The 25,364-nt window shown below is 41.9% G+C and overlaps 1 pseudogene; it reads right to left on the bottom strand.

Annotated features, from left to right (window-relative positions):
* Nucleotides 1-22,338, bottom strand: part of LOC139723875 (cholinesterase-like) — a 116,001-nt pseudogene extending 93,663 nt beyond the window's left edge.
* Nucleotides 22,339-25,364: the final 3,026 nt, after the last annotated feature.

The raw sequence follows: 25,364 nt of genomic DNA on the forward strand, positions 1-25,364 counted from the left end.
GTGTTTTTTCCCTTATTTCCAGCACTTGTTAAAATAGAAATATTACAAGGAACTGGTCCAATTCATTGAATTTGTAAGCGGCAAAAAAAGAAAAAAGAAAACATATGGCGAATTCAGACTGAATTTTCAATCTTGACACTATTGCTAATTTAAAGATCAGTTATAAAGTTAGCGATTTCGGTCCTTTAGATCATTCAGCAACTGACAAAAACATCACTTTACGACCAAACTGATGTTCAAATGAAATATCGTAGTTTTTATTTTCCGTTTTGATATACTGACAATTGGATATAGTACAAAATATGATTAAATGACACAACACGAACCGACAGAGATATGGTAATAACGGGGTGCATAGCCGCAATGTCATTATACACGTAACACTACATGCCTCGGGCAAAAACTGTGTCGCATCCGAACTACTTTATTATGCGGTCAATTCTCCACATCCTGGTCATGCAAACGGACCTATAGAATGAAAGTGCATTGACAACTATTATAAAACACCCTCGGACTACGGAATCAATTAGTTAGACGTTCTGTGAATGCGTGTGGGATACCGTATTACTGCGGTCGAGAGAAAACTAATTCATCAAACCAATTTTGCCGTGGTTCCACACGCAGTACAGTCTGAGGTTGAGCTGTCTGGACATACGAGGGCGCTATATTATTTTGCTGTTGTTTTTGTTGTTCTATTCGTTCCCTCATCCGCATTGTAAAGGACCTGATCTAATTACCGTCGAAAGGCTCACCACATTTCTCTATACTTTCCTGGTAACCTCCGTATCACACACGTTGTATAATTCATGCAAAGTTGTTATAATCAGTTTCTCCACAATTCGAGAAACAAACCGTCCATGTCCGATTCAAAGTTTTATGCAATGCAGTTGTTCTTTTTTCCCTTCGCAGTAAGAGAAATGTCCTCTATCGTTACGAGTCCTGACGATTAAATATTCATGACCGTGTCTGCACCAGAGAATCAGGCAAAAAAAAAGGAAAAAGAAATAGACCTTAGAAACCAATGTTGCAACTGAAAGGGGTGGTATGGTATTGGTTGAGGTGAGGATACAGCTTTTAACTTTTTGCGAGATACTTAGAAACCACTTTATGAAATGTTAAAGAGCATACAATTCTAAGAGGAATTCAAAGTTTACTTGATAAAAATCGGTTTTGAAATGGCTGAGATGTCCAAAAACAAAGTGAAACAAAGCGATCAGCAATTTCAAAAACAATCTTCACTAAATAATCTCTGAATTCCTCTTAGAATTATATGCTCTAGTATATTTCATAAGAGGTTTCTTATTATCTCAAAAAATCATAATCAAAAGAAGCTGGAAACTTAAAGCCCCATCTCAACCTAACCTGTTTCTTAAGCACACGTGATATGACATTTTATGCCTTCAACCATGAGTATGTATTTGACTCGAAGAAAATAAAACGATGACTTCTCTTATTCCTATACGTACTCGGCATCACCAATGAAATATTGGCTTTCAACATAATGTGCAATGTACAGTATCATCATGATGTAAGGATTTGCCACTCTGGATGCTTTAACTCTTTTACATGTGGGATGCAGACATACAAAAAATAAAAAAACTCAAACAACGCACACGTGCTCACAATCCAATATACTATTGCATAATTTATCTGAATGAGAATCAAAGCCAAAGGGTAAGGACCAAAAGTTATACTCCGCTCTCATTTCACACCTGGATGGATGGCAACACTACATAGCAAATCTCTCGTCATATTAAGGCGAAGATTTTCTTTTTTGGAATCATAATTAGATATTCCATACCCAACTTCTCCAAAAGGGGAGGAGATTATTAAAATTAATGTCACTTCGTCGAGAATTCTCGTATTTGTTGGTATAAGAACATAAGTCTCAATCCTGGGGATCTGAATCCAACGTTTGCTGTTGCAGGCCGAGCAACATTTAGTTTTAAGAAACCCAGCGGTTTTAGAGAGACTATATCTTATCTTCGAAAATGTGGGTTTTCGCTCCCGAAATGCTGCATGATGGTATTCCTGAGTTTTAAACAAGAGGCAAGAGAGCTTCTGACCAAAAATGAGTTAAAGGGGTAGACATCTTTCGCCATCCGGTCGAGAGTTCACAAGCCATATCCCCTGGAGTGGCTTACGACTCGGTAGCTGCAGAGTGATGGAACTGTCTAATGATGCGGGGACCAAAAACATCAATACCGAGCCCAGACCTAACCCCATCGTAACCCGGTGTCAAAAGATGAGCGAAGCGGTGGTTTGGTATCAAAACAGCTCAAGGGAGGAGGATCTTCGGCGCTTCTCGCTGCATGTCCTCCCCCAACCCTGCACCTCTCGCATCCTTTCTGTTTTTTTGGTTTTTTTTTGGCGTTGCTCTTTTGACATCGGGAGAAATTACATTATTTATAATGAATAGCCGGCTTGTTGGTATACTTGGCAGCATTAGACAATAATCACCCGAACCTTTGACCCTTTTGCTTCTAATACATATTAATTCCCAGCAGGATTAATACAAAACACACCCGGCTCAACCTCCCCCCTCCCTCTCTCTCAAACATTATTGCAAACAGGTAGTAGGGCGCACGACTAATGGAGATTTCCCCAATCGGTCTCCAGGGCAAACGGACAGGCAGCGTCAGAGTTCATCCCACCTTTCTCCCTTCATTCCTTCCTTCCTTCTTTCTTTTTTCCCATTCTTATTTACTTTCTCTCTTTCTTTGGTATTAAATGTACATGTTTTATATACTAGTATTTGTTCATCTCCTGCATAGGACAAAACTACGAGCGGTCAGCATCATTTTGCCCAATGTTCCATTCAAGTGTGATTGTGACTCGACGCGGTTTTGACCCTGCTCTTCACAAGAGGCAGGATTTTCTATCTACGTATACATGAGTTGTGTTTCTCCAACACGCGTGGGACCTCCGTTATATGCATTATGTGGGGGACTACGTGTTTCCCCCGTCTTGATAGAGGTTACAGTTCGTAATTTCGAAGCTCGTTAAATTATTCCTAAAGTTCGTTATTCCGAAGGTTCGTTACTCCGAAAATGAAATAAGATTCGCTATTCCGAAAATTCGTTGTTTTGAATGTTCGTAAATCCGAAAATGGAATAAGATTCGTTATTCCGAAGGTTCCTTAATCCGAAAATGAAAACAGGTTCGTTATTCCAAAGGTTCGGTATATATGGTACACACATTCTTTTCATTTTCGGATTAACGAACCTCGGAATGACGAACCTTCGGAATAACACGACAAATGTTCGGATTAACGACCTTCATATAATTTTCAGATAAACGAACATCTAGACATACGGAATTTGTGTGTTTCCGAATGATGAACCTTGGCAGTAACGAACCTTTGGAATAACGAATCTTCGCGAAAGCGCCACAAACGTTCAGAATAACGAACCTCATTTCATTTTCGGATTAACAAACCATCGGAATAACGAACATCACCCTTGCAAGAGAGGACGGCATGGTCACACATAACATTCGTCAGCCTCGATCTCTGGTCTCTTTATTTAGGGTAAAAACGCTATTCCGAATGAGGCAGCCCGCGAGTCTTGCATGCCGAGTGATTGTCACACGAATGAATGAATTATCGAGTATTGCTCGCCAGAATTCAATGAAATATTGCGCGCCCTCAGAAGAATTAACCCCGATAGTGTCCAAAGTTCTTCTCCTGGCTCGACGGGGAGAAAATATTACAGATACATTTACGACGACTGCTGCATCAATAACTACAATAGCAATGATACTATTACCCGTGACTATGATGGTGGTATATAATGCTACCACTAAAATTAGCGACATTTCTTTTCAATCTTCAATGTCAAGTTTATGGCAGTGCAACACGATTGCTGCACATGCTCATAACACACGCACGCACACACACACACACACACACACACACACACACACACACATTCGTGCATTCAAATATGAATACAGTAATATTTATACTGTTTGCTAGTGCATTTACTCGAATGCACCATACTTTATGCATGTGCTCCTCAAGTGACCTCAACTGCATTTTGTTTTCCCCAAGGCCGAAACCCGAGTTGAAAAGAACCTTGCACGAGGGCGAACTTGGAGTAAGAATACCCGTATTTAGTCCAGAATGCTGCATGGCGGAATGTATACCATTTATGTTTTAAGAACTATATATTTACTACATTTAACGATTTCCGATGACCAAATCATATTTATTATGATAAGCACGTAAGTCAACTTATTTGAAGTCACCTGCAAGGGTTATCTTGACGATTTTCTTAGAAACGAATTTTCTCTGAGCAAATTTTCATGTTTTTTTTTCTTCTCCTTGGTTAACAGTGGTAAAACAGACAATACAAATCAGACAGAAAATACAGCATCGAGGGACCGTACTACTGCAACTACAACTATTACTGAGAAGGTCGAAGGCGCGAAAACGCCTCTAGGTCGGAACATATCAGGAGAAGCAGAGACGTTGGGGAGGCTATCACTTTTTTTCCATATATTTTGTTAAAACTAATATCAATCGTGGTGATTGATGAATTTCCTTGCCCGTACAGAGCCCGAGTCTCATGGCGGTTTCCTCGAAACACGAGAAGCCGTAAGCAGCTTCGGGCTGTGGCGCCACATACACACTCCGACCGTCTGCGCTGGAGCTTAATGAAAACACTGTCGACAACGCCGCGCTGCAAAGTGGCGCGCTTTGCCGAGTATCGCTTACAGTCTTGACAGACCACCTGACTGCATAAAAAAGTCGTGTCAATATTTTATGATCCTGACTGCACGAGCTACGCGGGCATAGTTCTTCCTTTCTTCCTTATACCCCTGACTTTTAAAACATGAAACATATCTCAGCCAGTCAAATCAGAATAGTTTCATGTATACTTGCGTTGGAAATACATACAAAATGAGAAGGAAGACTAGTTGTCCTTGAATAACGATCATTTCACTGTTATGGCTTTATGACCTCATTTATCCAGGGTAGCCTCTTCATTGTTGCCACTGGATCCTATGCCGGATGGTCCTATCATTATTGTTATTACCACAGCTTTACCAGGTACCTAGTTTTCGTTTCAAGGGGGACACGGTGCATGGGATGTGGGCATAAAATCCTGCCAAAGGACCAACGCACGGGGAGGGAATTGAACTAAGACTTTCCATTTGCAAATCCATGGTCGTTTCCACTGTACCATGACGTTCCCATGAATTCAGGTGATATCATGAGATAGCGAGTTTACATTTTAAAACATCAAACTTTTGACATTCATCAAAGAAAAAAACCCCAACAAAACAAAACAAAACAAAACAAAACAAAACAGAAGGGTTCATTACCATGTGCCAGCATCTCAAAAGTGCGAGACTGCGCTCGCGTATCTGTCTAACCACTTACCAGGAGCCGCCGCTGTTTCTCGGGGTAAAAACGCAAAGATCCAACCTTGCCGGTTTCACTATCAACAATGTGACAAATTGATTAACTTCCAAACGTGAGCTGACGGCTTTATCCAAACAGATGTATACCTTCTTTTCGGTTCTTTTGGATTGTGCAAACTGTTTTTGTATTCATCATTCTTTCACCCTCTCTTGGATCAGTCATCATTTACTCACCGAAGGAGGGGAAAAAAGAGGTTAACACCACAACAGCACACTTCCATCCACATGATGAGTGTACCTTGAGGTAAAAGAATCCCCCTTTCCCACCCCCACCCCCTTTGCTGGAAAGAACACAGTGTTCCACAGTGTGAGAACCACACACAGTGTGAACCCAGTGTGAACACATTGTAAACACAGTGTGAAATCTCTTCACACTTTTAAATTCGAGTGTTTCAACAGTGTGAACACAATGTGAGTCGTCCATTCACAATGTGAAACAAAGCAGTACTATGTGAACACCGTGCGAAAACCACACCACAGTGTCGCGCAATTATCTTCACACTGTTAAATTTGAGCGTTTTCACATAGTCGACTATGTGAACACACTGTGAAAACACTGTGGGACACTGTGTTTTTTCCAGCAGAGTCGATCTCTCTCTCCATCTCTTTATACTGAGTACATCACCTCTCTCTATGTATCTCTGTTTCTGTTTCTGTTTCCTTTTGATGTATATATATATATATATATATATATATATATGTATATATATACATACATATATATATATATATATATATATATATATATATATATATATATATATATATATATATATATATATATATAATATTATATTGACTTTGACCAGCACTGCATGTCAGAGTTCCGGGCCTTCACCACAACATCAACTCTTCGAACCAAGTAGGCCTACACCTGTACACCCCGACTTTAACTATGATATCATACCAATGGGGGCGCTGTGGAATAGTGGATACGACTCCCGATCTCTCAGTTGGAGGACCCGAGTTCGATTCCCGCACAGTGCTTATACGTCCTTGGACAAGATGTTTTTACCCACATGCAACGGCTACACATCGGTTCTCTATACTTTCACACGAGCTTGATGCTCACGCACCAAGTATGCGATCTTCTCACAGTTTTGTGTCGAAAGTTACTTGACAACTTTCATCAGACAGAACTCACTTTGCCGTGTTTTTATGACCAAGACTAGCCAGTAAGCAGCCAAGGAAACACCAACAAGTGTTTGCCATTTAATTTTGCTGACAGCAGCACCATAACTGCAAGACTTTGGAACTTAAAACTATTACTAAAAGGTACAGCAGTACCTTCGAAATGTCCATCCAGCAACCTAACAGCATGAACAGTAGATGTTGATAAGTGCGCTTATTTAACTCGTCTCGGATTTCTGTGATCTTCGGAAAATTCGTACTTGAACATGGTCAAGATCATCACTTTATAAATATCGTCATAGAGGTCACTCTTTTGCAACCAATTTTCTTCATCCCTTTAACATGTTTAAAATAGCTACATATCAACATCATAATTGATGGTCCAACCATCGTAACTACTATCACTGTGGAGTTAATAAAATGTTTTATCTATGAGTCGTCATCACTACCATTTATTTGCAGTCTTTGGTGCAAATACCAGCAAGGTTGAGGCAAAATATAATAAAATTGTCAGGATAGTTAAGTACGTCTTTTGAGTACAAAATGAGAGGTTCCGTTTGAATTTTGCATGACTGAATAATTGTGTCAGTCATTGCTATTTCTGGATACATTTTGTTGTTGTTTTTTCTCGTCCAGGTCCTTTCAGCCTTAACGCCAGTGTATTGTACACCATTGCTATCATCATGAAGAACATGGTTCATACCATGCATGTAATGACGTCGTTTGTATTGTCAGCAAGACGGGCACTCCATCCTAATTCTGCGTTCTTTTATCATGTTTATCACTTTGAATTCAAAGACATATACATGTATGTTTGATATTGCTTGGAAGACATAAACACTCAATCCCAATGTTTGGCTTGAATAAATTTCTTGTTGAATATCAATTTCGGGCAATAAAAAGCATGAAAAGTTATTGTCCGGACGTCTGAAAAGACACTGCGTATATTGTCATGAACTGTAACCAATGATTAAGCATAAAGAACCGAAGGAGATATGCAGAAATTTCCACAGTAGCCTGCTTTCGTGGAAATCCCGACATTGCAAAGGAAAACAAAAAGCAAAAGAGGGCAAACACACCAAAAAGCAACACATTTAGGGCGGGGTCATTCGTCGTCGTCTGATGTGTACCAAGAGACGCCATGCGATTCTTGTTCACGCCAAGCCACTCCACGCCATGGTTGATTGGAGAGAACTTGCTAAAGGAACGAACTGTTGGAAGGTGCGTGGTGGCGGAAAGGGATGGGGGGGGGGTGGGATAAGGGGAAAAATCGATGCTTCATTTTACGAGTTAGGCGCAGTGACGGCGTGAGGGGATTTGGGCAATCATCGACGTGATACTGTGGGGAAGCTAAATCGCTCCCCCAACGTGACACTACTCCGGAGGGAGAGGGAGCGACGGAAGGAGAAGGAGGAGGAGGAGGAGGAGGAGGGGGGGGGGGGGAGGGGGACAGAGAGGGGGAGAGAGGGTGCTGTAGAAAATGTGTGTGTATGCAGAAGCCATTTAGGCTCGCTGACCTGGGAATGTGGCAAGTGGTCCCTCGACTTCATTCTAATGCGAAGAGACGTGCATTCCTCGTTTGGGTCTCCACTCAAAACACCTTGGCTCCCATTGCCGCCTCATGTGCGGCGCGCAGTGACGGACAAATTTCACGTTGACGCGAACTGCGCGGGAAAACTGCGTATTTCGTTTCGTCTGTCCAGTCTGTCCGTGAGTGTACACTCTCTACAGGGATTTTCGCATCTTTATCAACCAATTTCACGTGGAGAAAGTCATTACAAATCTCCATTTGCACTGCCCGTACAATCTTCACCACAGACAGTGATAGACGTCTGAGCAACATTTTCGTTCAGATGACTTCAACGATTGTTACTGAGTTTAAATTAACTGCTGGTGCGCCCTATAGATTCGTACATTGTGAATAGTATATCTGGTAAGAATTGTCACTTAGGTACAGTTCATTAACTCTGCACAATAAAAGGCAATGGTGGTGCAAGTGTTATGAAAAATTTATTAGTAAAACGGGCTAAGCGCTTTTTTCAACTTTAAAAAAAAAAGTTAAGTCCATCATCTGACAGAGCAAAATAAAACCTTTCCAGTAATGCCTCAATATATACCTCACTCGATACATAACAAGGAATATTCTCGAAGTTGTGATAAGATATATTCCGTATTTACTTATCACTTTCTTTGCTTTTTTAAAACAGATTTAATTGCACATAATATCTTGAATCAACAAGACTGGAGTTAATACGTTTTGCTATTAAACTCTTTATTTCCCTGTCACATAAAGTAGGTATAAACCGAGCGGGGCTGGTAATGTAGTGTTGCATCAAACCTAATATTCTGTTCTTACAGATATTTCATTTTTAAAATTTATCAGTTCATAAGTCAATACATACGTCGTAACCTTCGACAGTCAAATTGTCTCAGAACAATCAGCACAGAAAAACAAGAGTTCAAGCTTGACAAAAGCGAAACTATTTCGTTATACTGAACAAAGATTTACATGAGGTATCTAAACGAAAGTAATTTTTTCTGTATATGGGCGAGCGCGTAATTTTATTTCATTTATAAACTGAAATCCTCCTATAGATATAATTCAACCGTTTTGAATACGATATGTCACTTGTTTTAAATGATTCCTAGCCGTTTTTAGAGATGGCAACCAGAACCCAGACATACCGTGTATACCAGAACCTTTTCCCCATTTGACAATGCTCGACTCAGGGCCTAATACAATTAGATGTCGTTTCTGTCATCCGAGTGCCTTGTAACCGACGAAGAGGAAAATTCTCATGGGGCGTGAGATAGCATTACAGTAAATAAAATAAAGCGGGCAGTATTGATCGGAGCCTATCGGCCTGATATGAGATACGCCGTGCCGACTTCGGGCCAAGCCGGGCAGTGTGCCGTAGCGCGAACCGGAGGCTGGTGTAAAGGGTCCTAGTCTTAATGTGTGTGCGTGTGCGTGCTGTGTGTGTTTGTGTGCTTGTGTGTGTGTGTGTGTGTGTGTGTGTGTGTGTGTGTGTGTGTGTGTGTGTGTGTGTGTGTGCGTGTGTGTGTGTGTGTATGTGCTTTCGTGTGCGTGTGTGTCTGTGCGATGTGTGAGTGTTTGGTTGGGGGTGAGGTTGCGTCTGTGAGTATGTATGTGTGTGTGTTCAATCTGCAATCTTCGATAATGTTGCGAAAGCACAATCGAAACTACAAAGACAGACAACCATTTAGGCCAATATCTCAAAATGAGCTTAAAAAGTAAATTCAGGGGAAAAACGAAATTCATTAATGTATGCCTTTCAAGCACAACCACTCACCACTTTCGGGAAAGTAAGCTCGGACACTGTCGGATGGGCGAGAAGTACATAATATCAACATTATCATGAAGTTTACTTTGGTAAATTTTATGTTTTTTTCCCTTTGCCAATTAAAACGAATCACAAACATTACAAAGCCCAACCCAACCCAACCCCACCACATGATCGAATTATAATCATCACCAACGGGATGACTTCAAAGTAAATTGTCCCAATATTTGTAACAGCATTTGACACCATTGTTATACATTTACATATCATAATTATACTGAGTGTGTGTCTCCACATCCTCCTTTGTGCGTCTGTATGTACGTATGTATTATGTATGTATGTATGTATGTGTGCGTGTGTGTTTATTACTTTGTCGCCACAATTTTACACTGTCTTAGCATGTTTTATATAGCACGCTGAAAGCGGTACGTGTGTATTAAAGTACATATATCTACAGTGGCGTCTTCAAGTTGACTCCGTTTGTTCACATTGTGTCCCAGCGATTGTACACTCTGACGGTAGACCCCCCCCCCCCCCTCCACCCCGCCCGCTCTTTGATATAGTGAAGCATGTCAGATGATGTACAACCTTACGACCTCCGGTGCCGTCCACATTTTTTTTTAAATCTTAATTACGTGATGCTAATTGTTTCTAGGCAGAGAAAAACCTCTTTTTCCTCGTAAGCGAATTGCTTAATTAAACAATCACCCGATTGCGCCGCGGCGGAGGTAACTGGCCTTCATAGTAATCCATGCTAATCACTAAATGAGTAACATTAGAGCGGTATAAAGTAAGGAGATGGAAAAAAGATAATATCCATGATGGGCATAACTAATGATACAAGTAGGTCCGCCCGGTGTTCTCTTCGCGGAATGGTACTCAAGACATTTCCGCAACTTAGATTAAGTTTTCGAGGAAGAAGATGCGAATAATGTATTTGCCCATGGGTAAGACAGAAAGTTTCCGATTTATTGGTTCACTGTACCCCGCTGGTGTTTCCTGACGATATATCTCATGAATGTTCGTGCTTGCAAATCTCATTTGACCAATAATGTTAATGCAATCATACCAATTTCTTGTTTTATTCCTTCCCCCTCCCCTCCCTCCCCACCCCTTCCACACGGTTATAAAGAATGTCGTCCTCTCCATACGGTAAAGACCGTCTGTGAGCTGCGGGTTCAGACAACTCACTCGTAAGCTGGATCATTTAAGTTAACCCTTTCTCTGCCAATGAGTTAAATTAAATGTGCACAAATTTCACACACATAGAGTATACCTATGGACAGGAGATAACGTAGCACACAAGGGGTTAGCCAACTCTCTTCCTTCGCTCCGACCAAGCAGCCATTTTGATTTACTCTTTATGAATCTGAGAGGAACTCGCTTGCAAATTCGACGAAACACTAATACAAATGGCATTGCCTGGTTAAATGAAATGACATTGATTTGCGAACTGCGAAATCGTGATCGCGCGCGTGCACACACACACACACACACACACACACACACACACACACACACACACACACACACACACACACATACACACACGCACACGCGCAGCACAATCGCACAAAACTTTGCACAGATAACTTGTTTACCCTCTTCCTGCCCCCAAACAATGGCTACTTGGTAAGAGTTACTTAGCTCTTAGCAAGCCCAAGTTGTCTTATTTTGATTACTCACTTTGTGCTCATGTGTGTGTGCGCGTCTGTAAGTGCGTGTTCGCGTGTGTCTGTTTGCGTTTGTGCTCAAAATATGAATAGTTTGATGCTCACAGCTAGTACAGTTCAAACAGGTCGAGGAAAGCAATAATGCTAATTTTGTTTAAAAAGCCTTCCGTTGGAATCACTATCAATACACATTCTAAGTGAGGTTTCTCAACTCAATTATATTTCACGGCTGTTCATCAGTAAGTACATAAATGTCGGCCAACTGTCCATTTGAGCATGTTATTATTATTTTTTTTTCGCTATTTATGCAGAGAGTCATATCCGTGTTTATTCCGTGGTATGAATGTATAGGGTGCATGAAAACAGGACCCAGATCGTTTTTTCTTTATTGCTCAGAATCAGTTTGCGCGGCAGTGGAGTTTGTAGCACACTCCTATATAACGCGGCGGAACTCATTAATGATACTCCCTCCCTCGATATGGTGTCAAGAACGATTCGCCTTTCGTGGTCTGACGCTGCATCTTTCCATCTTTTTTCCAGATGACGGCTGCAAAAGATTAGAAAAACAAACCCTGATCCATTTAATTGACGGTGTATAGAGGTTTCGACATCCCGTTCTCCCCCATACCGCATACACATCCCCAGCGTTCACAATTCTCCTTTTCTTTTCAAACCCATTCCTGAAATCTTTCGATGCGAACACTGGCGTTTGTTTGGGATATTTTCTTTTTTCAGAGAAATGAAATGGATTTTTATCGCCATAGCTTGAATAATGTGACCCAGTCAGCGAAAAGAAAGCAATAGATATTGTGAAATTAAAAAAACCCCACAACAACAACACACAAATCACAACTATCAATATACCCATAACACCGAGTAAAGAAGGCATTCACAGAGCTCTTATTGCAAGAGGATAGGTTGCAGTTATACGAGACCGCTGCGACTGTCATACAACGGGTTTGTGTTGCCATTTCCGTTCCTATAATACAAAAGGACTTCTGGCCTGAACCTATAACTATCTGCTTGTTGTTCGCTTGGTCACAGAGTCATTACGTCGAATAGAGAAAAACAAGGTTACCACTCAAGCCTCAAGAGTTTCATTTTGTGAGAACTTTGCTCGATGTACGGATAGTCATCTAATTACAGATGAAACTAATATAACAATGATGATATAATGGTACCTAATACTACTAGAAAATAGAAGTGACATACAGGTTATCAAAATGAGTAACCACCACAAATGCAGTCAGTCCCCTTAAACGTGGCGAGGCTGCATGACACTCGTGCTGTTACACACAAGCAGTTTAAGGTCTAATTGAATTACCGCTGCGGCAAACTCCATACAAACCTATACCATCTCGGAGCGTCTTCCCCAACACAATTTGTATATTACACCAGGAAGCTGTGTGTGTGTATCTGCCCGTAGTAGGATCTGGCGCTATAACTGTTCGTCCTCTGCCCGTTTCCGGGCCCCGGTAAATTGAAAATATTAATTTTCTTTTGTGTCCGTTTATTACTGGCAGGAAAGCGCATTAGTTGTATTTCCCGTAGCAATCCGAATGATTGGTGTCGCAAATCATTTCGGCCTTACTGGAGCTTCACGCGATCTCGATCCCTGATTATTACGGATTCTGCAGTCTAGATGACAGGTTAAAATAGGAATGGAATAAAAAAAAACCGTGCAAATGCTACTATAGTATAACAAATATATTGTTCAAGGTAGAATAGAACCCCCCCCCCCGCAAATCCAGCATTCATAACATTCACAAAATTTAATTCATCAATGGACAACGCAAGCAGAATAGTTGATTCATAAACAAGGACCAGATGTTTTTATGTAATTCGACATGGGAGGCTAAAATATGAAAATATTGATGAGATTTCATCTAATTTTCTTCATAGTATTTTAATGTTTCTGATGTTCTCTTAAATCTAAATAAAATGGTTGTTTGATATCTCCGCAAACTTTACAGCATCGACATTTTGGTCACGACAAGCTGCCACTATATGAGCCGTGGCATTGGTGGGGAGAGTTCATAGATTTCTCCTGTTCTATTTGTGGATAGTGGCTGTAAGTCTCTGAACTCCTACATATAAAATAAAGGATACGAGTGTACTGGGATCTTGCCCATAGCGATAAGTATTTCATTGGACACACCTCTTTACGCAGTGTGCCCCTCTTGCCTGTAAGCAAAGCCAAAGCCATCGTATACCAGCTCTTTACCTTATCAAATAGTGGGGCACTGATGTGGCATAGTGGATTAGACTCCTGACTCCCGATCGGAGGACCCGAGTTCGAATCCCGCCCAGTGCTTACGCCCTTGGACAAGATGTTTTGCCCACCATGTCCCTCTCGACCCAGGTGTATAAATTGGTACCTGGCAACGCTAGGATAATAATAATGACAGGGCCCTCTGGTAGAGCAGTGGCCACACTGAAGAGGCTATTCTGGTTAAATAAGACCTTATTATTAAATAAGATTCTTCGCATCTTATGTCTGTTTGCTTCATATCCATCTGCGAAGATGTATGGATAGCCCATATTCAGCTGCAATAGCTAGTCTTCCATGAAGTCCAGTTGGATGTAAGGCGGGATCACTTCACCGGGTTAAACACCCTGCTCTTTGCGACGAATAAATAAAGCGGGATCTTTTACGTGCATGAAATGTGACTCTCTCACAAGGGACGTCCTTTTTATGTCCTATCCGAGGGACAGGGTGTTTTGCCTCTCACTATGATAGAGGGGACGCCTACGGTATGATTACACACAACATTGCTGAGGGGGACCCGGGAATCGAACCCGGGTCCTTTGGATGGTGAGGCAGACGCGCTATACCGACTTAGCTTACTCACCGCCCTGAACATCGCTATCTTAGGAAGATGTAGAGTTATACTCAGACGTATCCAGGCAACACAGTCATCCATCCCACATTCAACATTCATGCCATATAATACAAATGGGAGTTTTGTAAGACTCCGCTGGCCGAGCAGAAGTATCGTTAGGCAATATTGTGGAGGAATTTACCTTCTTTGATCGATATCATACATATATTTTCTTTTAAGAGGTGTAATATAACACTTCACATCCCCAATATCTTTATATTTTCCCCCTAAGAGAATACGTTTTGGCGAAGCACTCAGCGCTGAAGGAAAATATAACACCCAACTGTCAAAACAGTGGCGGATCCAGGCGAGCGCCCCCTCTTTATTTTTTGTTAAAACAAAAGAAATAAAAAAAAAAATGGGGGGGGGGGGGCTGCGCCCCCTTTTCATTTTGTAAAGGCGCCTCCCTTTTACGGAATTCCTGGCTCCGCCCCAGCAAGAGATATATTATATACAACGATCGACACGGCAATATACTGTGATTTACATAAATACACACTATTTCATTCTACAAAGTGTAGCAGCCAGTTAAAATCGTGGTGTCCCTGCTCGCAATGTTAAGATTTCGACCTTACCTGCATTTGTCACGTGAATTCATTATGACCAATCACCAACTAGCATTTATGTAGACCGTTTAATATACTAGTAGCTAAATATCCCGCGGATGATTGACATTCGAGTTTGTCGCGTGTGCGCGCATGTGCTTTTTACGCCCGTGCAACACAGCCAACAACCATGTTGTATAGAAACCTATCGGATTTTTGGAAGGAGTAAATATTTTGGATTTTAAGACAAGTCGTTGAGAAAGTGCCTTACCTCTTGCTCTTAAAATGGCTGATAAAAAGACGGGAAATAATGTACCTTCAAGGACATTCATTGACAGTGGTAAAACAGTAACGAGTGTGTGAAGAGGAATACGTGTAGAGAAGATCGCGTATTCAAATAGAATGTAAAGTGGGGTTGAGTAAGTTAAATGTGAAAAAGAAATCATTTCTCATATCCTTCATATCTAAAGATATTGAGATGGACGGAATATCAATTTCATTTATCTTTCGATAGCTATCTATATAGGTAATCCCTATCAGATGCAGTTACTCCTGCATGGTACCACTTGATAATATGGAGGAAGTTTATCATGACGATATATTTTCATGTTTATAGAAGATTTAGAGAGGATGTTAATGGCCAAAGAATGTTGATTTTTATTAAAGAAACTTAACTTTTGATTAAATAAATGTTTGGGTTTATAAATTCATAGATGGAATTGTTATCTTGTCAGGAAGCGGAAACGGGGGGGCGGGTGATGGGACTGATCGCTGGGAAATCTTGGGAGACTTCAAACTAGCAGGATGTCTTCCTTGGAACCTTGGCCATAAATCAGAATGCAATCAGGGTAGAGCGAACCACTCGTGTTAACGGACGGCTCTCCCCATAAATCGTACCCCCGATATGATTAGAGGAGTGCCATATTATCTCGGCCACATCCAGGGATGTGCTTTCTTAAGACTGGCGTAGTTTCCTCCTCCTCCTCCTCCTCTTCCTCCTCCTCCTCCTCCTCCTCCTTCTTCTCCTCCTCCGCCTCCCCTCCTCTTCCTCCTCGTCCTCTTCCTCTTCCTCCTCCTCCTCCCCTCCTCTTCCTTCTCCTTCTCCTTCTCCTCCTACTCTTCCTCCTCCTCCTCTTCTTCTTCCTCCTCCTCCTTCTCTTCTCTTCCTCTTCCTCCTCCTCTTCCCCCTCCTTCTTCTCCCTCCTCTCTCTCATCCCTCACATACTCATCCTCTTTATTTAGTCTTTCTTCTCTTTCCTCTCTTCGCATGTTTCATTACTGAGCTGGATACCAGACCCTCATCCTTCAGGTGGTATCATGTTCCTAGGTCAAGCCTATACCCAGGCACTCCCTCGTGATCTCTACCCTGAACGACAGTATTGCAAAACCATCCTGTGAGATGAGATGGTTCTTTCTCCACACCTTTTCAACTCTACAATTTCGACAAATACTTTGAGATGCTCGACTCCAGACGGGAATATCATCTTTTCTACTGTCTCCCTGTAGTTGAAAGACCTTGTTCTTTTCAAGGTCATTCAATGTTCCTACGGTAAACCCTCAGCAAACTGGTGAAATCGTTGGAATTCTTTATATCTTTATCTTCTAAAATATTCATTTCATGACACTTCATGGACTCGATCATACATTATTGACATTGTAAAAGCCATGAAAATTTTACTTCAAACTAGCGCGCGCGCGCACACACACACGCACGCACACACACACACTGTCGTCACATTGTCGTACTTAATGAAATCAGAGCAACAAAATAAAAACAGCTCAGTTAGAAGAATTCACTCACTCACAATGCGCAGGCAGAGAGAAAATTAGGAAAGCATGTGATCACTGGAATTCATAAAAATCAAATTTCGTGTTTACCGAATGGACATCAACTATAAACACCGTATCCCACCTTTATGTGACTACGAAATCACTTGCTTTGTCATGTTTGTTGATAATTTTCCCGGTGTGATTATGAAAAGTCACTTTCCGCTCATGATTTTCCCTTCAACTCTAGATATAGGTTTTAGACAAGATGTCCTCGACAATAATCTACTCAGCTCCACAAAGGAGGCAGCGTCAGATATGCCAGTGTTCTCATCTTTTATGTAATAATTATTATGTATTGTGTATTGAAACGACAGGCGCAATGATCAGAAACTGCTTTTACATACAATACGGGGTTAGCTGCCTTGATTAAAGATGACTACCAATCATCTTGTGTGTTTCTCCTTCTCTCTATAGCTCCATCTCTCCCCCCCCCCCCCCCCCCCACCCATCCTCCTCTTCTCTCTCCATTCCGCCAGTGTGTCTATACCTTCGCTGTGTGTGTGTGTATCATCATGGCCTACGCTAATAGAATCAACCAATGAGGAGTGACGGATGAAGCATTGACCAGACCTCTGGCGTTCATTTAGACGCGCTTTCACCACGTCGGCCTTCGTGACGACGCGAATGACTGCTCGCTGTTACTCCACTCGTGTATGTGTGGTGATGAAGCAGGCTTGTTGGATGAGCAGCATGAGGTATAGTTCCTCTTTTTTTATCACTGGCGGTCGACGGATATTGGATATTGTAAATAAGCCATGAATGCCATAAGTACGGCCCTGATTAGGCCCTACAAACATGGAATGCTCGAAGCATAAGCATATGAGAATACGTTCTCATAAAAGTCTACACGAGCCGATCTTCGTTCAATCAACAGACGGTATACCCTTCTCCATCTATACCCATTGGATAAGACTCATGCAGTATTAGACGACAGTACTTTCCAATATTATTTCCCTCGCCTCTTGAAGCAACTCTCATCAAACATCCGCGTTGTACTCTCACGTACAACTTTTACAAGATACACCCGAAGGCTCATCAATTCAATTGAGTTTCTCGCCATTTCTCTTTGAAAAGAGGTAGGAAGTCACTTTGTGTAAGCATGTAAGAGAGAGGAGGGAGGGAGTGGGGAAAGGCGTACTTCAAATTCATAAACAACAACAACAACAACAACAACATCACCAATAATAATAATAATATGATAATAATAATAATAATAATAATAATAATAATAATAATAATAATAGTAATAATGATAATGATGATAATAATAATTCACAATTCTTGTATAACGCATTAATCATCCCATTTACATGAATAGCACAAACTGACTTTCACATGACTTTCCCAAAATGTGAAGCGAGTTCTAACGAAAACAGCAAATCAGAAGCGCGATTCATATTACTGGTAATTATACTATCTCACAGCTTCAAGAGATTCGTGAGCCTTAACAGTCGTGATAACTGCCTGAAGTGGACGAATACTAAACCCGTTGCGAAATGATGGGATTTTGGCATGTGAGCACGTTGCAAATAGGCTTTCAGGGGATTCGACTAGACAACTTCAACGAATCTCACCTGCTTATTTCATTCTCCACACACCTAAAAAGCATATTAGGAATAATACTTTTTGTGGATGTTTTTTTTTTTTTCTTCTCTTGAATCAAACACAAAATGTCAACGAATTTTGCGTAGTGTTGTTTGCGTAAAATCCTTCTTGGAGATGCAAAATAGTACTTTAATCTCCCCAACTGTATGAAGGTAAAAGTGTGTATTCAGTGCAAATATGAAAGCACGAAGGGTTGGAGGTAGGGTCCCTGGTTGGAAGGTTGTGTGTGGAGCTGCTTACTGACTTGCCGCCATAAAGCGCGGGAACGTGACATGTCGCCTCCGTATCAAATCGTTTTCGTATGAATGAGTCAGTCATACGTGAAGTGCTCAGAATTTCTCCGCGGTCAAGGCACCGCCTATACTCCAAATCTATCGCCCGCGGAACTCACACGCTAGTAGGTCCGGTCCATTTCAATTCCATTCAGCTATGACGTATCACACCTGTAGCCCTACGTGAACATCACACTCAATGACATTTCACCCACCACGAAATTCTCCTTCGCTATAGATAGAAGAAAAGGGCGACTTGAACTTCTTGTGGTAAAGATGTGAGTGTGTTCATACATTTTTGTTTTCGCAGAGCAATTGTCGATGGGAACACAAGTGCTGTTGAGTTTTTGAGCACCTGTGACTTAGAACATGGTGATGACGGAACAATAGGTGCATGTTTATTTAAAACCAATGTTGTTTGTTAGAAGGTGCACACTGCATGCAGATGGAGCCAGTGCGTAATATGGCCTCCGCGCGCGTCAAGCAAATCAGCGAGTTCGTCCGCTGCGCAGGCGCCATCTATCCCAGTGACCATATTATGAGCTTCATCATTGGCCTCACGTATAAACGAAGAGAAAACACCATTGACATGACTGGAACGAATAACAACATTACCCCTGGCCATGACGATAGGCCATTGATGGGCCAGGGACAGAATCAAGGTGAACTTAATGTTGAATCACCCCGAAAACGGAAACCATGCTATACTTGTATGATCAACGGTTCAATGATACCATACACACATGCACAAAACAAACACACACACACACACATACGCATATAATAGACATAATTATCGTAAAACGTAATTCACAGAAGAAAAAACCCGCACAACCTTGTCTTTAAGTTCAGCTCCTATTCATGTTCGTCAAATCGAGAGTTATTCGAATCACTGACAACGGGTTAGAACAAGGTCTCGATCTTTTCACCCGTCTGCACTTCAAACGTCCGCCACCTGCTAATCCAAACGACATATTGTTCAAACATAATGCATCCCGCGGGAGTTGTAGAGCGATCGATCGATACGATACGATACAGAGGTTGCGTTATCGCATTGTTCCGTCCCCACGGGCATCATCTCCCGCCACCGACGGCTTTCGGGGGTTAAATTTTTAGACGTGTCTGCAGCGAAATCGCCTGGAAGGTCACTGCCACTTCGCGATCTCGACAGCTTAATGTTGTGATTTCCAGAACGCAGTTGACAGAAAACATCCCCGGCTAATGTATGACCCTCTCTGCCCATCGGCACACTCATCATCGCTTCAACCGCGACGCGACGCAAGAAGAATTTTTGTTCCGGCCTGAATGACTAGCATTGTACGCTGGGTACGGGAAAATCCTTGTCGAGCATTGTTAAGATGCTTTTACATTACTGAGTGATATTACTGTCGTTTTTCAGTGTCGTCGCAGTTTTCTTCTAAATGTGAAGACATAAAAGGATACATAGGGGGAAAATGTAGCATAATTCAGCACATGTCACGCAAGAAATCTGACTGAAAGGTTTGCAATAACAAACCTTCCAAAAGAAGATCACTGCCATGTTAGGTGGGAAGTGAAAGTTTCTTTTGGGTTGTTAGTGTTGTGTTTGATATTATGGCAGTGGAAATTGATGTCTTAAGACTTCGAAGGCACTGTACCAACGCAGAAATATCAATAGCACAAATGTTTCATCTGTTGACTTCATAATATGATTATGGCACTGGTCACAAAGACGTGAAAATAGAGGGTGGATGAACAAAATATAAATCTTCGTTCCGTCGCTAAAAGATGGAGTATCACTTTTGATTCGTTTTCGATTGGCAAGAGGAAAATATGGCCGGACTTAAAACCCTTTTATACCAAATACGAATCAGACACTCGGACAAGATATTGTCGATTACTGGATATATGTCCGATAATCTACGAAAAACGTTTTTCATTTGACTATACTTCTCTATTATACAACCAAGAGTACAACATTATACCAGCATCGTATATAGGAATACAGACCACTCCCTAGCTGACATAACTACTATTTCATTCTACAAAGCTATCGACAAAAGTCGTGCACTTGTATTATTACGTAACACATAACATCGTTAATTAACTCTGAGGAATGACACAGCGAATGCGATCGTGGTGGCATGAATGTAATCACTGTCACTGTGTTAAACAGTGTTCTGCTGGAAAAGTCCATGTTGAACATTATGACTATTTTTGCTATTTCCGTGCTGCGCTAAATAAAGAACAGTAATGATAGAATAAGACGAGTATTCATTCAGCTATGTCAATGGAAAATTGCTTACACCAAGAGACATTGTTCTTCGTCTCTTTCTCTCTCCCTCCCTCTCTCCGTCTCTCCCCATCTCTTCCAACCTTCCTCGCATTAACAACAGTTTACAGTCACTGCGTACGGGCACAAGCGCGAAGAGCTGCGTAAATTAATTAAGCTCGGCGGAGCGATGGCACGCGAGTCAAGCGGAGCGAGCTCGACGAGATCTCGGTTCAATGTCGTCTCAATTACCGCTACTCCCGTCGCGTGCTGGCGGATGTCGGAGAACAGTCGTCCCCCATACAGCCACCAGGCCTACGTGCCTTTTTCCCTTCCTTTCCATCTTCCTCCCTCCACCATCATTATTAACTGTTCTTCAAATATACACGCTTAAAAATTCGCCGGCAGCGGGAGAGGTTCTGCAGCAGCGGAAGCAAACGAAATTCCGATACACAAAATTCAATTAAAGTGAAGAATAAAAAAAAAAGGAAGAGAACCACTTACCTCGGGTTCGCAGAGGTACGCTCGTTCGCCTCGGAAGCTTGGAGTAATCTCGCTACGCAAAGTGGGTTGTGTCTCCGTTCCCTGCTGCAAGACCCTTTTCGTCAGTGTGTGTTGAACTAATTGTGTGTGCGTGTGTGAGAGAGAGTGAGTTGTTGTGTACTCTGTGCGTGTGTGTTGAATGGTGATGACTTTCCTACGCCTCTTGGTACATCGCGAAGACGATCGAGGAGCAGATACGTATTAATAATCTCACTTGAATAATTTTCCTCAGGTGAAAGGATTATCCAGCTATTTCGTCCGCGCAACAAGTAAAAAATGCACTCTGGTAGCGTGAACATACAGCAGCAAAATAAAACTGACAAACTTGTATGTTTCTTTTTTCTTTCTCCCTGGCTCACTTCTGTATCCCTATGAGCTACAAGCAGCGTGGTTTCCACTCTGTGCGTAATGTTTGAAGCGACAATGAACTTAAAAGATAAGAAGCAGGAAATCCTATGACTTTAGACAGTTATATACCGGGAAGACAAACGTTCAGAATTAATTTCGTAAGAGTTGCTCCACCGGGTGTAACCACATAACAATGATGATTTCCTCGTTAACTCTGATTAACGCGAAAAGATCCCGACATCTCCTCGATGTAACCTTACCAGACACTCACGTACAAAGTAACGCTTGAGACGCTAGGGCCTGAGTCTAGCTCCAGAAAGATCCGTTTGATTACTGTGCCTTCTATCTCCAACTCCTCCCGGTGTCCTCCTATCTTCTTCGTGGTCTCTTTCACTTTCTCCCTCTCGCTCTTCTCCAGCCTATCGAGTTTCCCCTTTTCCCCAACGGAAGGCAGTATTACTAGCGCCGTCTTCCAAGGAGGGCTCGAGGTTATAGCGCCACCGTACGTTCGACGTGGAGCTGATCAGCGGCCCAGGCGGGTGCTGACAGTTACGCGATGGCAAGTGGTTGTCGACGAGTCCCTGCGACACGCTTCACTCGAGGCGCTGTGAGGCTGGGCTCGGAGAGTGGCACTTGATTTTGCGCAATGAACCCGACTGTGAACCCCTTCTCTGGCATACCCGACGTTCAGGGGTGCAGTGTGAGAGCGATACGAGTTGAGCGCGCGTGAGCTACAGTATTCGATCGTTTGCCTTAGCTCTAGGGCTCTCCAGTACTTTATATTGAGCGCGTTCCACCACTCGCATCTCTTTCCTCCCCCTTCTCTCTCCCTCTCTCCCCTTTTCCCATCTCCCCTTCCCTCTTTCCCTTTCTCTCATCCTCTCTACCCCACCTTCTCTCTATTTTGTCTCGCATCCATCCTGCATCCCGAAATGCGTAATGACGAGCAATAAGTCATTTCAACGATAGAGGGCGCCAGCTTGAATTCAGTCTGCATTGCACTACTAGTACCTCCATGAACTGTACTATCAATATTGCTTTTTTCCCAACGTTGTCTACACCCGTTACTATAAGATCGTCAACATAATCCCTTTTCATTCATCGTAGCGGACATAAATGCTCTCAAAATCAACCGAAAAGCGTTTCATCGTAACATGAAGAGACACAGTGAAATTACCATTTCATACTGGTCAATAGATTTGTGACGATTCGAACCAGGCAAAAAAATAAAAATAAATAAAAATAAACCGCCGTGCCGCGCTTCCGTAAAGATCATGATAAATAATGATAATACGTTCCTTCATCCCTTCAGGACCATGATAATTTTGCTACACTTGCATCACCAAAAATCTTTGCAGAATAACTGCCAGGGGTAACAGAAAGGTTCATTCTGGAAGCGCTGTGGTGTTGTAGATAAGTCGCTGCACTCTTCGAGAAGATTCCTTGGATTTTGAATCCTTCCTGGTGCGTTCAGCCTTGGACGGGATGTTTCATCAAAGAAGTTCCCTCTTGAACTCAATGCTCTACTGGTATTGAGTAAGTTCAAAGCGATAATAGAATTTATAGCTTAGTACTGTGCGAGGAGAAAAATAATCTACAAAATACGTGTATGATACTCAGTTAAACTATGCCAACCGAACCGTGAGTGCTTACCCATACTTAAATCATGGTGTTACTATAAGGAAATTATAGACACCTTATCAGACATCGTGTCAAAATTTAGATTCCTTGTTACCTGAAGTGCTACAAATAGGGATATGAATATCAAGTATCAATGACGAAACACGGGGGGGGGGGGGGGGGGGAATGACTAAGGGGGGAAAACGTAAAAGGAATTCTTCCAAAGCCAGAACGAAATTGAACTTGATTATATAACTCGTAAAAAGGAAAAACCAAAGGAAGAAGATGCGATGCGATGAAGAATGGGGATGCTCAGCGCTCTTTACATCTTATCAACAGTACCACACGTTAATTTATCTGTCGTAGTAATCACGGTGAGCTAGCGAACATTCCAGTGACAATAAGGCAGCCATAATCTCTGTGCACTGATAAATATCCTTGTTAACCCCTTAACAGCCAGTACTTTTACATCTTGTGTAGTAGAGTTGGTCAGTACAGAGAGAATTATGTGTACCGCATATACGGTCCAATACTCACGTAGGGCTAAAATGGTAGAATTAAGTTACTTTCGCGAAATGCGGTAGACTTAACAGCCCAGCAGCTGTTTGGTGCTTAATTGCTGTTAGGATGTATGTGGCTCGTCACCACGAAAACGTGATAAAGTTGCAAAAATCTATTTCTGGCTCTAGTATCATCCAATAACTCCAGATCCTAAAATTTCCAGTTATACATATTTTTTTTTTCTTGAGGGTATAATTCGACTGCACTTGTCATTATCTGTAAGACTGTTTCATGACACTGCCAGCAGAGCGAATCGCACGCGCGAACGACGACCTCATGCCCCGTATTGGGTGACTGCTGCGCGTCTGCCAGAAAATCGCAGCCGATACTCCATTTTTTAAAGACACTGGCTGATCAAATGCTGTGACCGTTGTGATTTGCGCCCTCTACAGACAGACTACATGGCAACTTTAAAGAGCAACGACCACACCATCTTCGCATGTATTGTGACTTGTCTCGTCCTTCACCGTAAACCACCAGATAAACTTCCCCGCGAGCGCTTTGGTATTTATGTGTAATAATTGATCAAACCTTATGCAAAATCTAGACATCCATAACGTAAAAATGATATATAAAAAAGAGGTAATTTACATTATAATAATCTGTATAAAACACAAGGTGCCATTGAAAGGCCATTGAAAGGTGTACTTCTCTGACCGAGTAGCCAGCACTGCACGCATGTTGCTGTAAGGAGCCGGTAGGCACCCTAAACAAATGAAATGTGAATAACTGTGTGTGTATGTGTGTGTGTGTGTGTGTTTGTGTGTTTGTGTTTGTGTGTGTTTGTGTGTGTGTCAAAACGACAATAGGTCAATATGGTAGGTTTACATGAATGGCTTTTTTGTCTGCCCTATGCATATCTCGCGGTTCATTTTTTGTATCATGGCAGAGCTGACGGGCAGTCGACAAATCGAAATATTTAATCGATCATGAGTTCGCCGTACCATTCACGATCACCGCAAAATCGCCCCTGTCAGTAAAGAAGGGATGATGCAACAGACGATCTAGCGGTCATAGGAGTCAAACACACACACACACACACACACACACACACATATATATATATATATATATATATACATATATATACACGCAGACACACACACACACATACACACACACACACACACACACATATATATATATATATATATATATATATATACATATATATACACGCAGACACACACACACACACATACACACACACACACACACACATATATATATACACACACACACAGACACACACACATAGAACAAAACTCATCAGCAGCTGTGCGTGGGAGATTGGCTTGGTCAATAATATTATGAAGACCTTTCCGTTGGAGCTAATTCTTCATTTTGCACAATGCAACATTGATGCGCGGT

The sequence above is a fragment of the Diadema antillarum genome, unplaced genomic scaffold, assembly GCF_040938485.1.
Source record: "Diadema antillarum isolate AM-2024a unplaced genomic scaffold, OU_Dant_1.0 scf00000201, whole genome shotgun sequence".
In the NCBI taxonomy this organism is placed as follows: Eukaryota; Metazoa; Echinodermata; class Echinoidea; order Diadematoida; family Diadematidae; genus Diadema; species Diadema antillarum.